Source organism: Triticum urartu, chromosome 1A (genome assembly GCF_056163025.1).
Source record: "Triticum urartu cultivar PI428250 chromosome 1A, HENAU_Tu73, whole genome shotgun sequence".
Taxonomy (NCBI): domain Eukaryota; kingdom Viridiplantae; phylum Streptophyta; class Magnoliopsida; order Poales; family Poaceae; genus Triticum; species Triticum urartu.
The window spans coordinates 311,779,412-311,794,933 of record NC_141873.1 but is presented as its reverse complement, the minus strand read 5'-3'; positions in this window follow the sequence as shown (position 1 = coordinate 311,794,933).

The window sequence follows — 15,522 nt, the reverse complement described above, 5'->3', positions numbered from 1 at the left end:
TCAGGTATAATAGAAAAACTGCTAGCTAATCCTTTTTTAGGAGATGGAACAAAACATCCTGATGAACATCTAATATATGTGGATGAAGTTTGTGGATTATTTAAGCTTGCAGGTGTATCCAGAGATGTTGTTAAGAAGAAGGTCTTCCCCATATCTTTGAGGGGAGATGCATCGACATGGTATTGGCTATGTGATGATATGAGGTCTTGGAATTACAAACGATTGAAATTGGAATTTCATCAGAAGTTTTATCATATGCATCTTGTTCATCGTGATCGCAATTATATATATATATATATAATTTTTGGCCTCGTGAAGGAGAAAGCATCGCTCAAGCTTGGGGGAGGCTTAAATCAACGTTATAGTCATGCCCCAATCATGAGCTCTCAAGAGAAATGATTATTCAAAAAAATTATGCTCGGCTTTCTGAAAATAATCGCACCATGCTTGATACTTCTTGTGTTGGCTCTTTTATGATGAAGACTATTGGATTTAGATGGGATTTATTGGATAGAATTAAACGCAACTCTGAAGATTGGGACCTCGACAATGGTAAGGAGTTAGGTATGACACCTAAGTTTGATTGTGTTAAATCTTTTATGGATACCGATATTTTCCGTAAGTTTAGCACTAAATATGGACTTGATTCTGAGATAGTAGCTTCTTTCTGTGAATCTTTTGCTACTTATGTTGATCTCCCTAAGGAGAAGTGGTTTAAATATCATCCTCCCATAGAAGTAAAAGTAGATGCACCTATTAAAGTTGAAGAAAAGACTATCACTTATAATGATCCTATTGTTCCTACTTCTTATGTTGAGAAACCACCTTTCCCTGTTAGAATAAAGGATCATTCTAAAGCTTCAACTTTGGTTCGTAAAAGCAATATTAAAACATTTACACCTCCTGAGCAAGTTAAAGTTGAACCTAATATTGTTATTGTTAAAGAGCTCTTGTCTGATAATATTGATGGGCATGTTATTCATTTCTGCGGTGAAACTGCTAGAATTGCTAAACCTTGTGCTAAAGATAAACATAGACCAGTGGTAGGCGTGCCTGTTATTTCTATTAAAATAGGAGATCATTGTTATCATGGCTTATGTGATATGGGTGCTAGTGCTAGTGTTATACCTTATGACTTGTATAAAGAAATCAAGCATGAAATTACACCTGCTGAGTTAGAAGATATTGATGTCACAATTAAACTTGCTAATAGAGATACTATTTCAGCAATGGGAATTGTTAGAGATGTTGAAGTCTTGTGCGGGAAAACTAAATATCCTGCTGATTTTCCTGTTCTTAGTTCCCCACAAGATAGCTTTTGTCCCATTATATTTGGTAGACCCTTCTTAAACACTGTTAATGCTAGGATAGACTGCGAAAAGAATGTTGTTACTATTGGCTTGGATGATATGACTCATGAATTTAATTTCTCTAAATTTAGTAAACAACACCGTGAAGAAGAACTGCCTAGTAAGGATGAAATTATTGGTCTTGCTTCTATTGCCGTACCTCCTAGTGAACCTTTAGAACAATATTTGCTAGACCATGAGAATGATATGTTTATGAATGAAAGAAGGGAAATAGATGAAGTATTCTTTAAACAGGAACCTATGCTGAAACACAATTTGCATGTTGAAATCCTAGGGGATCCTCCTCCACCTAAGGGTGATCCCGTGTTTGAGCTTAAACCATTGCCTGATAATCTAAATGTGCTTATCTTGATGAAAACAAGATATATCATGTTATTATTAGTGCTAACCTTTCAGAGAATGAAGAATAAAGATTATTGAAAACTCTGAAGACGCACCGTGCTGCTATTGGGTATACTCTTGATGATCTTAAGGGCATTAGTCCCACTCTATGTCAACATAAAATAAATTTGAAGCAGATGCCAAACCAGTTCGTGATCCTCAACGACGTCTGAACCATAAAATGAAAGAAGTGGTAAGAAAAGAAATACTAAAGCTTCTGGAGGCAGGTATAATTTATCCTGTTGCTGATAGTCAGTGGGTAAGTCCTGTTCATTGTGTCCCTAAGAAGGGAGGTATTACTGTTGTTCCTAATGATAAAGATGAATTGATTCCACAAAGAATTATTACAGGTTATAGGATGGTAATTGATTTCCGCAAATTAAATAAGGCTACTAAGAAAGATCATTACCCCTTACCTTTTATCGATCAAATGCTAGAAAGATTATGCAAACATACACATTACTGCTTTCTAGATGGTTATTCTGGTTTCTCTCAAATACCTGTGTCGGCTAAAGATCAATCAAAGACTACTTTTACATCCCCTTTTGGTACTTTTGCTTATAGAAGTATGCCTTTTGGTTTATGTAATGCACCTGCTACCTTTCAAAGATGCATGATGGCTATATTCTCTGACTTTTGTGAAAAGATTTGTGAGGTTTTCATGGACGACTTTTCCGTCTATGGATCTTCTTTTGATGATTGCTTGAGAAATCTTGATCGAGTTTTGCAGAGATGTGAAGAAACTAATCTTGTCTTGAATTGGGAAAAGTGCCACTTTATGGTTAATGAAGGTATTGTCTTGGGGCATAAAGTTTCTAAAAGAGGTATTGAAGTTGATAAAGCCAAGGTTGATGCTATTGAAAATATGCCATGTCCCAAGGACATCAAAGGTATAAGAAGTTACCTTGGTCACGCCGGATTTTATAGGAGGTTCATTAAGGACTTCTCAAAAATTTCTCGGCCTCTGACTAATTTATTAAAAAAAGATATACCATTTGTCTTTGATGATGATTGTGTAGAAGCATTTGAAATACTTAAGAAAGCATTAGTCTCTGCACCCATTGTTCAGCCACCTGATTGGAATTTACCCTTTGAAATTATGTGTGATGCTAGAGATTATGCTGTAGGTGCTATTATAGGGCAAAGAGTTGATAAGAAATTAAATGTTATTCATTATGCTAGTAAGACCCTAGACAATGCTCAAAGAAATTATGCTGCTACTGAAAAAAGAACTTTTAGCAGTTGTATTTGCTTGTGATAAGTTCAGACCTTATATTGTTGATTCTAAAGTAACTATCCACACTGATCATGCTGCTATTAAATATCTTATGGAGAAGAAAGATGCTAAACCTATACTTATTAGATGGGTTCTCTTGCTACAAGAATTTGATTTGCATATTGTCGATAGAAAAGGAGCCGAGAATCCCGTTGCAAACAACTTATCTAGGTTAGAGAATGTTCTTGATGGCCCACTACCTATTGATGATAGCTTTCCTGATGAACAATTAAATGTCATAAGTACTTCTCGTAGTACCCCTTGGTATGTTGATTATGCTAATTACATAGTTGCTAAATTTATACCACCTAGCTTCACATACCAACAAAAGAAAAAGTTCTTCTATGATTTGAGACATTACTTTTGGGATGACCCACATCTTTATAAAGAAGGAGTAGATGGTGTTATTAGACGTTGTGTACCTGAGCATGAACAGGAACAGATCCTACGCAAGTGCCACTCTGAAACTTATGTAGGACACCACGCGGGAGATAGAACTGCACATAAGGTATTGCAATCCGGTTTTTATTGGCCTACTCTCTTCAAGGATGCCCGTAAGTTTGTCCTATCTTGTGATGAATGTCAAAGAATTGGTAATATTAGTAGATGTCAAGAAATGCCTATGAATTATTCACTTGTTATTGAACCGTTTGATGTTTGGGGCTTTGATTATATGGGACCTTTTCCTACCTCTAAGGGATATACACATATTTTAGTTGCTGTTGATTACGTTACTAAGTGGGTAGAAGCTATTCCAACTAGTAGTGATGATCATAACACTTCTATTAAAATGCTTAAAGAAGTTATTTTTCTGAGGTTTGGAGTCCCTAGATATTTAATGACTGATGGTGGTTCACATTTTATTCATGGTGCTTTCCGTAAAATGCTTGCTAAATATGACGTGAATCATAGAATTGCATCTCCGTATCACCCACAGTCTTCAAGTAGAATTGAGTAATAGAGAACTCAAATTAATTTTGCAAAAGACTGTTAATAGGTCCAGAAAGAATTGGTCCAAGAAACTTGATGATGCATTATGGGCATATAGAACTGCATATAAAAATCCTACGGGTATGTCTCCGTATAAAATGGTATATGGAAAAGCATGTCACTTACCTCTCGAACTAGAACATAAGGCATATTGGGCTATTAAAGAGCTCAACTATGATTTCAAACTTGCCGGTGAAAAGAGGTTATTTGATATTAGCTCACTTGATGAATGGAGAACCCAACCTTATGAAAATGCCAAGTTGTTTAAAGAAAAGGTTAAAAGATGGCATGACAAAAGGATACAAAAGCGTGAGTTTAATGTAGGTGATTATGTATTGCTATACAACTCTCGTTTAAGATTTTTTTGCAGGAAAACTTCTCTCTAAATGGGAAGGCCCCTATGTTATCGAGGAGGTCTATCGTTCCGGTGCCATAAAAATCAACAACTTCGAAGGCACAAATCTAAAGGTGGTAAACGGTCAAAGAATTAAACACTATATCTCAGGTAATCCCATAAATGTTGAAACCAATATTATTGAAACCGTAACACCGGAGGAATACATAAGGGATACTTTCCAGAACGTTTCAGACTCCGAAAAGGAATAGATATGTGGTACGGTAAGTAAACCGACTCCAAAACAATTTTTAAGGCAATATTTCTCCGTTTTGGAATATTTAGAAAAATAGAAAATTAAGTAGTAGTCCGGGAAGGACATGAGGGCCCCATGAGGGTGGAGGGCGCGCCCTACCCCCCTGGGCGCGCCCCCCTACCTCGTGAGCTCCTTGTGTGCCTTTCAGACTCCATTTTCTTGCATGATACGTATTTTGGTCGGTAAAAATTCATTATATAATCTCCCGGGGGTTTTGACTCCCGTATCACGCAATTATCCTCTGTTTTTGTTTCGAGCTATCCCGCTGCAGATTAGATCAACATGTCTTCCCAGGATTCGGAAGGAGAAAGCTATGTGGATGATTACTTAGCTAATCCTAAGGTCTATGGAGATGTGGAGCACGATGGTTGGACCACGGAGGAAGAAAAGAACTATGAACCTTATGGGAAGGAGGAGACGAGCTCAGATGAAGATGAAGCCCCATTACCTCAACCTGGGGATATGCACCTGGAGTTCAAAAAGTCAAGTCTCCCTGATAGGGTAAAGAAACCAAAATTCGAGTTTATCCCTTTTCGTCTCTTGCAGGAAAATAAGCAGGACCTATGCAAAAAGATATTAACCCTGGAGTGGGAGATTGATGATCTGAGGGATCAAAATGCCGTCCTCAAGCGTAAATTAAGGGAGAAGTCTATGCCATCAACTAAGTCAACAACACCTCCACATTCTTCACCAACCAAGGAGATATAATCACATGGGTATGGGCACTCCCCTTGGCAACTGGCAACCTTGGGGGAGGTGCCCCGGTATCGTATCACAATCACAACTCCTATCTTTACCGTTTTTCTTAGTTTGATCCTATTAGTAGTATTTTGATCTAGTAGAATAAAGTTTATGGCAAGATCTAGTTTCGAGTTTTGCTTTATGATCTCTCTATGTAATCGAGTCCGTGAGTTATATAATAAAGATTAGTGATTGAGTCAAGGGCTTGCTTATTTTTTCCATGATCCCAAATAAAAGAAAAGAAAAGAGAAAAAGAATAAGAAGAAACAAAAGTTCATATTGATCTTATTGATAGTAATGAATTCACATAGAAAGAGTGTGATGATTAAAATTTGTTGGGAGTTGGCAGACATAGATTCGGTCATCGTTGCAATTAATAGGAAGTAATAAGGAAAGAGAGGTTTCACATATAAATATACTGTTATTGACATCTTTTATGATTGGGAACACTCATCAAAATATGACATGCTAAAGAGTTGATGTTGGACAAGGAAGACAACGTAATGGGTTATGTTTTCTTATATCTGAGATAAAGTATGTTGTCATGGATCATCCAACATGTTGAGCTTGCCTTTCCCCCTCATGCTAGCCAAATTCTCAGCACCAAGCAGAGATACTACTTGTGCTTCCAAATACCCTTAAACCAGTTTTGCCATGAGAGTCCACCATATCTACCTATGGATTGAATAAGATCCTTCAAGTAAGTTGTCATTGGTGCAAAGCAATAAAAATTGCTCTCTAAATATGTATGATTGATTGGTGTGGGAGAAATAAGCTTTATACGTTCTTGTGATGTGGACGTAATAAAAGCGACGGACTGCATAATAAAGGTTCATATCACAAGGGGCAATATAAAGTGACGTTCTTTCGCATTAAGATTTTGTGCATCCAAGCATAAAAGCGCATGGCAACCTCTGCGAAGGGCCTATCTTTTATTATTATCTTCTACCTTATGCAAGTGTCATGGTGATCTTCACCTTTCCTTTTTAATTTTATCCTTTGGCAAGCCCAGCATGTTGGAAAGAACCTAATATATATATATATAATTGGATATAGGGGGCATGAGTTATTATTGTTGACATTACCCTCGAGGTAAAAGGTTGTGGGGCGAAACTATAAGCCCCTATCTTTCTCTGTGTCTGACTAAAACTCTGTAACCACAAGTATTGCGTGAGTGTTAGCAATTATGAATGACTAGATGATAGTTGAGTATGTGGACTTGCTTTTTAGCTCTCACATAGACTCTTTCTGATGTTATGATAAATTGCAATTACTTCAATGATTGAGGTTATAGTTTGTTGGTTCTCAATAAGGTTTCTGATTCATACTTTTGCATTGTGAATAGATCATCACTTGAACATAAGTAATCATATGACAATATCTATGTATGTTGTTGTTATGAGAATAATCATGATGCCCTCATGTCCGTATTTTATTTTTTATCGACGCCTCTACCTCTAAACATGGGGACATATTTATCGTTATCGGCTTTCGCTTGAGGACAAGCGAGGTCTAAGCTTGGCGGAGTTGATATGTCCATTTTGCATCATACTTTTATATCGATATTTATTGCATTATGGGCTGTTATTTCACATTATGTCACAATACTTATGGCTATTCTCTCTTATTTTACAAGGTTTACATAAGGAGGGAGAATGCCGGCAGCTGGAATTCTAGGCTGGAAAAGGAGCAAATATTAGAGACCTATTCTGCACAACTCCAAAAGTCCTGAAACTCCACAGAATACCTTATAATAAATAATGAAAAATCCTCGCCAAATATGAAGAGCAGGGGGCCCACACCCTGCTCACGAGGGTGCCCCCCCAGGGCGCGCCCCCTACCTCGTGGGCCCCCTGGTGGCTCTCCGATGGCCATCTTATCCTATATGAAGTCTTTCGTCTAGAAAAAAATAAGAAGCAACCTTTCGGGACGAAACTCCGCCGCCACGAGGCGGAACCTTGGCGGATCCAATCTAGAGCCCCGGCAGAGCTGTTCTACAGGGGAAACTTCCCTCCCGGAGGGGGAAATCATCGCCATCGTCATCACCGATGCTCCTCTCATCGGGAGAGGACAATCTCCATCAACATCTTCATCGGCACCATCTCATCTCAAAACCCTAGTTCATCTCTTGTATCCGATTCTTGTCTTCAAGTCCGGGATTGGTGCTAGTAGGTTGCTAGTAGTGTTAATTACTCCTTGTAGTTGATGCTAGTTGGTTTAATTGGTGGAAGATCATATGTTCAGATCCTATATGCATATTAATACCCCCCTGATTATGAACATGTTTATGCTTTGTGAGTAGTTACCTTTGTTCCTCAGGACAAGGGAGAAGTCTTGCTATTAGTAGTCATGTGAATTTGGTATCCGTTCGATATTTTGATTAGATGCATGTTGTCTAGCCTCTAGTGGTGTTATGTGAACATCGACTACATAACACTTCACCATTATTTGGGCCTAGAGGAAGGCATTGGGAAGTAATAAGTAGATGATGGGTTGCTAGAGTGACAGAAGCTTAAACCCTAGTTTATGTGTTGCTTCGTAAGGAGCTGATTTGGATCCATATGTTTGATGCTATGGTTAGGTTTACCTTAATACTTTTGTTGTAGTTGCGGATGCTTGCATTAGAGGTTAATCATAAGTGGGATGCTTGTTCAAGTAAGAACAGCACCCAAGCACCGGCCCACCCACATGTCAAATTATCAAAGTACCGAACGCGAATCATATGAACGTGATGAAAACTAGCTTGACGATATTCCCATGTGTCCTCGGGAGCGCTTTTCCTTATATAAGAGTTTCTCCAGGCTTGTCCTTTGCTACAGAAAGGATTGGGCCACCTTGCTGCACTTTATTTACTTTTGTTACTTGTTGCTCATTACAAATTATCTTATCACAAAACTATCTGTTACCACTTATTTTAGTACTTGCAAAGAATACCTTGCTGAAAACCGTTTATCATTTCCTTCTGCTCCTCGTTGGGTTCGACGCTCTTACTTATCGAAAGGACTACGATAGATCCCCTATACTTGTGGGCATCAGCGATCGGTACCACCGAGATTGCAATGCAAACTCTCTGTTTCCCCCTCGTAACATTTCGGTCTAACTGAGATGAGCGAATCGGTCCCGCCAAGTTTGCCTGACCAACTCTCTGTTTGCCTATTACCAAAATCGGTCCCACCGAGTTTGTGTAATCGGTCTCACCGAGATTACATTATGCCCTAACCCTAATGGAATCGGTCCCACCGAGTTGACATGTCGGTCCCACCAAAAATCCTAACGTTCCACATTCTGAACCAAATCGGTATGACCGAGTTTCATGTTTTGGTCCCACCAAGTTTGGTGATTTGTGTGTAATGGTTAGATTTTTTGTCGAGGCTATATATACCCCTCCAACCACTCTTCATTCATGGAGAGAACCATCAGAACATGCCTACACTTCCAACATACATTTTCTGAGAGAGAACCACCTACACTTGTGTTGAGGTCAAGATATTCCATTCCAACCACATATATCTTGATCTCTAGCCTTCCCCAAGTTGCTTTCCACTTAAACCCTCTTTCCACCAAATCCAATCCTATGAGAGAGAGCTGAGTGTTGGCGAGACTATCGTTTGAAGCACAAGATCAAGGAGTTCATCATCAACACACCATCTATTACCTTTTGGAGGGTCGTGTCTCCTAGATTGGTTAGGTGTCACTTGGGAGCCTCCGTCAAGATTGTGGAGTTGAACCAAGGAGTTTGTACGGGCAATGAGATCGCCTACTTCATGAAGATCTACCCTAGCGAGGCAAGTCCTTCGTGGGCGATGGCCATGGTGGGATAGACAAGGTTGCTTCTTCGTGGACCCTTCGTGGGTGGAGCCCTTCGTGGACTCTGATACGTCTCCAATGTATCTATAATTTTTGATTGTTCCATGCCATATTATATCCTATTTTGGACATTATTGGGCTTTATTATACACTTTTATATTATTTTTGGGACTAACCTATTAACCGGAGGCCTAGCCCAAAATTGTTGTTTTTTGCCTATTTCAGAGTTTCGCGGGAAAAGAATATCAAACGGAGTCCAAACAGATTGAAACCTTCGGGGACGTGATTTTTGGAACGAACATGATCCAGAGGACTTGGACCCTATGTCAAGAAAGCAACCAGGAAGGCAAGAGTTAGGGCCCCCCAGGCACGCCCTCCCCCTCGTGGGGCCCACGTTGCTCCACCGACGTACTCCTTCCTCCTATATATACCTACGTACCCCCAAACTACCAGATACGAAGCCAAAACCCTAATTCCACCGCCGTAAATTTTTGTATCCGTGAGATCCCATCTTGGGGCCTTTTCCGGAGCTCCGTCGGAGGGGGCATCGGTCACGGAGGGCTTCTACATCAACACCATAGCCTCTCCAATGAAGTGTGAGTAGTTTACTTCAGACCTTTGGGTCCATAGTTACTAGCTGTATGGCTTCTTCTCTCTTTTTGGATCTCAATACAAAGTTCTCCCCCTCTCTTGTGGAGATCTATTTGATGTAATCTTCTTTTGCGGTGTGTTTGTTGAGACCGATGAATTGTGGGTTTATGATCAAGTTTATCTATGAACAATATTTGAATCTTCTCTGAATTCTTTTATGCATGATTGGTTATCTTTGCAAGTCTCTTTGAATTATCAGTTTGGTTTGGCCTACTAGATTGATCTTTCTTGCAATGGGAGAAGTGCTTAGCTTTGTGTTCAATCTTGCGGTGTCCTTTCCCAGTGACAGTAGTGGTAGAAAGGCACGTATTGTATTGTTGCCATCGAGGATAACAAGATGGGGTTTATTTCATATTGCATGAGTTTATCCCTCTACATCATGTCATCTTGCTTAAAGCGTTACTCTGTTCTCTTGAACTTAATACTCTAGATGCATGCTGGATAGCGATCGACGTGTGGAGTAATAGTAGTAGATGCAGGCAGGAGTTGGTCTACTTGTTTCGGACGTGATGCCTATATACATGATCATACCTAGATATTCTCATAACTATGCTCAATTATGTCAATTGCTCAACAGTAATTTGTTTACCCACCGTAATACTTATGCTCTCGAGAGAAGCCACTAGTGAAACCTATGGCCCCCGGGTCTATTTTCCATCATATTAATCTTCCGTCAACAAGCTATTTCCTTTTCCGTTTATTTTGCTTTCTTTACTTTGCATCTTTATCATAAAAATACCAAAAATATTATCTTATCATATCTATCAGATCTCACTCTCGTAAGTGACCGTGAAGGGGTTGACAACCCCTTTATTGCGTTGGTTGCGAGGAGTTTATTTGTTTGTGTAGGTGCGAGGGACTCGTGCGTGGCCTCCTACTGAATTGATACCTTGGTTCTCAAAAACTGAGGGAATTACTTACGCTACTTTGCTGCATCACCCTTTCCTCTTCAAGGGAAAACCAACGCACTGCTCAAGAGGTAGCAAGAAGGATTTCTGGCACCGTTGTCAGGGAGTGTACGCAAAAGTCAACATACCAAGTACCCATCACAAACCCTTATCTCCCTCATTACATTATTTGCCATTTGCCTCTCGTTTTCCTCTCCTCCCACTTCACCCTTGCCGTTTTATTCGCCCTCTCTCTCTCTGTCCTCCTTCTCTTTCTCTATTTCCCTCTTTTTGCCCGTATCTTGTTTGCTTGTGTGTTGGATTGCTTGCTTGTCATGATGGCTCAAGATAATACTAAATTGTGTGACTTTACTAATACCAACAACAATGATTTTATTGACACTCCGATTGCTCCTCTTACCGATGCTGAATCTTGTGAAATTAATACTGCTTTGTTGAATCTTGTCATGGAAGATCCGTTTTCCGGCCTTCCTAGTGAAGATGCCGCTACCCATCTAAACAACTTTGTTGATTTGTGTGATATGCAAAAGAAGAAAGATGTGTACAATGATATTGTTAAATTGAAGCTATTTCCTTTTTCGCTTAGAGATCGTGCTAAAGCTTGGTTTTCGTCTTTGCCTAAAAATAGTATTGATTCGTGGAATCAGTGCAAAGATGCTTTTATCTCTAAGTATTTTCCTCCAGCTAAGATCATCTCTCTTAGAAACGATATCATGAATTTTAAGCAACTTGATCATGAACATGTTGCACAAGCTTGGGAGAGGATGAAATTAGTGATACGTAATTGCCCTACACATGGTTTGAATTTATGGATGATTATACGAAAAAAAAATATGCTGGATTGAATTTTGCTTCTAGAAATCTTTTAGATTCGGCCATGGGAGGCACTTTTCTGGAAATTACTTTAGGAGAAGCTACTAAACTCCTAGATAATATTATGGTTAATTATTCTCAATGGCACACTGAAAGATCTACTAATAAGAAAGTGCATGCGATAGAAGAAACTAATGTTTTGAGTGGAAAGATGGATGAACTTATGAAATTATTTGCTAATAAAAGTGTTTCTTCTGATCCTAATGATATGCCTTTGTCTAATTTAATTGAGAATAATAATGAATCTATGGATGTGAATTTTGTTGGTAGGAATAATTTTGGTAACAACGCATATAGAGGAAACTTTAATCCTAGGTCGTATCCTAGTAATTCCTCTAATAGTTATGGTAATTCCTACAACAATTCTTATGGAAATTTTAATAAGATACCCTCTGATTTTGAATCTAATATTAAAGAATTTATTACTTTGCAAAGGAATTTCAATGATTTGATTGAAGAAAAATTGCTTAAGATTGATGAATTGGCTAGGAACGTTGATAGAATTTCTCTTGATGTTGATTCTTTGAAACTTAGATCTATTCCACCTAAGCATGATATCAATGAGTCTCTCAAAGCCATGAGAATTTCCATTTATGAGTGCAAAGAAAGAACCGCTAGGATGCGTTCTAAGAAAGATTGTTTTGTGAAAGTGTGTTCTTCTAGTTCCCATGAAAATAAATATGAGGATCTAAAAGTTATTGATGTGTCCCCTATTAAATCTTTGTTTTGTAAACTTGATTTGGAAGTTTCTATCCCTAGAAAACTTTATGATGAGTGGGAACCTACTATTAAAATTAAAATTAAAGATCATGAATGCTATGCTTTGTGTGATTTGGGTGCTTGTGTCTCCACGATTCCAAAGACTTTGTGTGATTTGCTAGATTTCCGTGATTTTGATGATTGCTCTTTAAACTTGCACCTTGCGGATTCCACTATTAAGAAACCTATGGGAAGAATTAATGATGTTCTTATTGTTGCAAATAGGAATTATGTGCCCGTAGATTTTATTGTTGTTGACATAGATTGCAATCCTTCATGTCCTATTATTCTTGGTAGACCTTTCCTTAGAACGGTTGGTGCAATTATTGATATGAAGGAAGGGAATATTAGATTCCAATTTCGGTTAAGGAAAGGCATGGAAAACTTCCCTAGAAAGAAAATTAAATTACCATATGAATCTATTATGAGAGCCACTTATGAATTGCCTACCAAAGATGGCAATACCTAGATCTATCCTTACTTTTATGCCTAGCTAGGGGCGTTAAACGATAGCGCTTGTTGGGAGGCAACCCAATTTTATTTTTATTCCTTGATTTTTGCTCCTGTTTAGTAATAAATAATTTATCTAGACTCTGTTTTGGTTGTGTTTTTTGTCTTTAATTAGTTTTTGTGCCAGGTAGAAACGTTGGGAAGACTTGGGGAAAGTCTTTTTAATCTTGTTGTAAAAAACATAAACTTTAGCGCTCATGAGAATTGCTGCCATTTTTATTTGGAAAGTGCTATTTAGTTAATTATTTTTGCAGATGATTAATAGATAAATTTCTCACGTACAGAAATTTATTTTAGAATTTTGGGGGTTCCAGAACTTGCGTTAGCTACAGATTACTACAGATTGTTCTGTTTTTGACAGATTCTGTTTTTCGTGTGTTGTTTGCTTATTTTGATGAATCTATGGCTAGTAAAATAGTTTATAAACCATAGATAAGTTGGAATACAGTATGTTTAACACCAATATAAATAAAGAATGAGTTCATTACAGTACCTTGAAGTCGTGTTTTGTTTTCTTTCCCTAACGGAGCTCACGAGATTTTCTACTTTAAGTTTTGTGTTGTGAAGTTTTCAAGCTTTGGGTAAAAGATTTGATGGATTATGGAACAAGGAGTGGCAAGAGCCTAAGCTTGGGGATGCCCATGGCACCCCAAGATAATCTAAGGACACCTAAAAGCCCAATCTTGGGGATGCCCCGGAAGGCATCCCCTCTTTCGTCTACTTCCATCGGTAACATGATTCGGAAATTGTTAGAATACTCTATGTGCTTCACTTATATTTTTTGAGTTATATAGTTTTTGCTCCAGTGCTTCACTTATATCTTTTAGAGCACGGTGGTGGATTTGCTTTATAGAAACTATTGTTCTCTCATGCTTCACTTAGATTATTTTGAGAGTTCTACAAAACAGCGTGGTAATTTGCTTTAATTATGTTAGGCATTCAAGATTAATAAAAAAAATCTTATGAGTGTGTTGAATACTATGAGAAGTTTGATACTTGATAATTGTTTTGAGATATGGAGATGGTAATATTAGAGTCGTGCTAGTTGAGTAGTTTTGAATTTGAGAAATGCTTGTGTTGAAGTTTGTGATTCCCGTAGCATGCACGTATGGTGAACCGTTATGTGATGAAGTCGGAGCATGATTTATTTATTGATTGTCTTCCTTATGAGTGGCGTCCGGGGACGAGCGATGGTCTTTTCCTACCAATCTATCCCCCTAGGAGCATGCGCGTAATATTTTTTTTCGATAACTAATAGATTTTTGCAATAAGTATGTGAGTTCTTTATGACTAATGTTGAGTCCATGGATTATACGCACTCTCACCCTTCCACCATTGCTAGCCTCTCTAATACCGCGCACCTTTCGCCGGTATCATACACCCACCATATACCTTCCTCAAAACAACCACCATACCTACCTATCATGGCATTTCCATAGCCATTCCGAGATATATTTTAAAGTGCTAGTTATCGACTAGAGGGGGGTGAATAGGCGATTTTTATGGAAGTCTTCAAAACATGGATGTTTCGAAGACAAACGATAGAAATGAACCTATAAACATGCAGCGGAAGGTAGACTACACTAGGAAGGCCATAGTCAAGTATACAATGAAATGAAAGCACGAAGACTAATAGCAACTAGGCAGTATGGATCAGGATGGAAGATAGTATGAAGCCAATCAGAACAAACAGTCACACAGTGAAGATAAACAGATAATGCAAACAGACTATGACTTCACAAGTACCAACTATAAATAAAGAGAAGGGATGGATAGAACCAGTTGCTTGTTGAAGACAATGATTTGTTGGACCAGTTCCAGTTGTTGTGAAAACTGTACGTCTGGTTAGGGAGGCTGAGATTTAACTCAGAAGACCATGTCTTCACCTTATTCCCCTTGAGCTAAGGACACACAGTCCTCGCCCATCGCTCAGGTAAGTCTTCAAGGTAGACTTCCAAACCTTCACAGACTTCGTTCACCGACGATCCACAATGACTCTTGGATGCTCAGAACGCGACACCTAACTGGATGGAGGATTCACAGTCCTCAAGTGTAACAAGTCTTCAGATCACACAGACAGGAAGATTTCAGTGATTCCTAACACTCTTTGGCTCTGGGTGTTTAGGGCTTTGTCCTCGCAAGGATTTCTCTCTCAAAGGCTTCGGAGGTGGGTTGCTCTCAAACGACAAAAGCCGTGCACTAACTCTGAGCAGCCACCAATTTCTGGTGTAGGGGGTGGGCTATTTATAGCTGTCGGTGTCAAAACCGGCGGATCTCAGGTAGGGGGTCCCGAACTGTGCGTCTAGGCCAGATGGTAACAGGAGGCAGGGAACACGATGTTTTACCCAGGTTCGGGCCCTCTTGATGGAGGTAAAACCCTATGTCCTACTTGATTAATATTGATGATATGGGTAGTACAAGAGTAGATCTACCACGAGATCAAGGAGGCTAAACCCTAGAAGCTAGCCTACGGTATGATTGTTGTATATGGAGTTGATTGCCTACGGACTACAACCCTCCGGTTTATATAGACACCGGATAGGGTTAGGGTTACATAGAGTCGGTTACAATGATAGGAGATCTTGAATATCTGCATCGCCAAGCTT